General features: G+C 50.5%; 1 protein-coding gene across 1 annotated transcript in view; it reads left to right on the top strand.

Annotated features, from left to right (window-relative positions):
* The first annotated feature begins 1501 nt into the window (after positions 1-1501).
* Positions 1502-1817, top strand: part of CDON (cell adhesion associated, oncogene regulated) — a 53447-nt gene continuing 53131 nt past the window's right edge. The window contains exon 1 of the mRNA XM_042034041.1: positions 1502-1584. The gene's annotated coding sequence lies outside the window, so the exon portion shown is untranslated. The remainder of the gene's footprint in view (positions 1585-1817) is intronic.

The following is a 1817-nucleotide window of genomic DNA, read 5'->3' as shown; positions in this document are numbered from 1 at the left end:
TCTACATGGAGGATAAACTTTGGTTGGGGGAAAATACCGCAAAGGAAAATCTTGCAAGGAAATAAAACCTTGCAATGAGGAAAGCCTTAGGCAAGGAATGAGATCTTGCAAGGAAGAAAATACTTGAAGGTGGAAATCATTTCAAGGAAGGAAAAACTTTCGATGTAGGAAAAACCTCGTAGGGAGGAAAATTTTACAAGAAGGAAAACCTTTGACAAGGAAGGAAATCTTGGAAGAAGGAAAACCTTGAAGGAGAAAAACCTTCCAAGGAAGGAAACCTCACAGGTTTGGGTGAAGCGAGCAGGTTGAAGGCAGCGGTTCCGCACCATCCTTCTGGGAGCAGCCCGATCCTTCCTGGCACAGGGCCCGGCACGGTTTGGCTGAAGTTAATTGGGTTAGTGAGCGGCTAAAGGGCGTAGCTTGTCCGGGCGCCTGCTCCCTAATGAGCATCTCATTTGAATCTATGCAAAATAGCGGGGAGCATGGAGACATGCTAATTAAAGCGATTGCTGTTCGCTAATTAAGCAGCAATTCTCCTGCCCAAGAGGGTATTCTCATGCAAATGCGCTCAAGGAGGGGAAAACATTGCCCCAAAAATTGTACAGGGAGAAATCGCAATTTGGCACCACCCCTGGTCTGCAAAATACCTTCATTATGATCCCCATTTTGAGTATTTTTATCCCAAAAAACCAGACTTGGCCATCCCTTCTTGTGCTGAGAACAATCCTGAAGTCCTCATCTTTTCCAGTGGCTGCCACAAATCAAGTCATTTAACTCCTCAGCCGTGTCAACCCCGATTTTGTTTTATTTTGGGGTGTTTTCTTCAGATTATGGGATTTTTAATCTTCTGAGGATTTTTCTACTCTTCATTTTGTTTCTTTTTTTTTCCCTTTCACACTTGTGGAAATAATGACGTCCTACAGGAAACCTCCTGAGGGATAAAATTAGGGCTGGTAAACACAGGGTAGTGCAGCATTTTGGTCTCACAGGTTTGTCTGAAAACCAAGAGATTTTATTTCAAGTCTAGTTTTTTGGGGGGGGGTTAAAGCTTATTTTTCCATTTTTAAACACAGCAACTGTGTTTCTTTTCAGTCTGCTCCACGTGGTGCTGAAGCCTTTCCAGGTGAAACTTTCCTCGGGATAAATCCCTTTCCAGCTACCACGTGTGAATGCGACCAAAATGTAGTAAATTCCCCCCCCCAAAAGGCACATTGGGCATATTTTGGGTGTATTTGGGTTATTTTGAAGGGGGTCAATTGTTTGGGCACAGGACGAGCCCTTGATAAAGCCCCTTTTTGCTATTTTTAGCCTGAGTAGGGGCTTCTTAGCGGCGTCATCTGAGGAAAGATGATGCACGGAGCATGTGTGGCGTGTGGGGGCATTTCCCAGCCCTCTGGAAAAAGCGAGAGCCACTCCCTCACTTCAGCGACACTCTGAACATACAACTGCTTGCAGGAGAGTCGGAGTGGGAACCGTGGGCTCTCCGCCGTGGAAATGAGCGGGCCGGGCACGGGATGACCCCTGCACTAGCAGAGCGGGAGGCTCCCGGGAGGCTCCCCAGGTGGCCCGCGGTGCGGGGCTCAGGTGCGCTCGGATGGGTGCACAGCTGACCAGGGTGCCCGGCTGTGTGGGTGACTGTCGCACAGGTGTGGTAGGTGGCAAGGTCGCGTGTGTGCAGGAGCGCACGGGTGCGCAGGTGTGCGGCTCTGCGGGCGCCGGCCCATGGCTGCGCGGCTCCACAAGCGCCTGGTGCCGTGGGAGCACAGGGGAGTGGGTGCGCGGCTGCCCGGTGCCCGGTCACACGTGGGCACCCCGGC

The sequence above is a fragment of the Corvus kubaryi genome, unplaced genomic scaffold, assembly GCF_017639235.1.
Source record: "Corvus kubaryi isolate FWS band 111438036 unplaced genomic scaffold, C.kubaryi_AGA036_p1.0 37367, whole genome shotgun sequence".
Lineage (NCBI taxonomy): Eukaryota > Metazoa > Chordata > Aves > Passeriformes > Corvidae > Corvus > Corvus kubaryi.
This window is presented reverse-complemented; position numbering and strand designations above follow the sequence as displayed.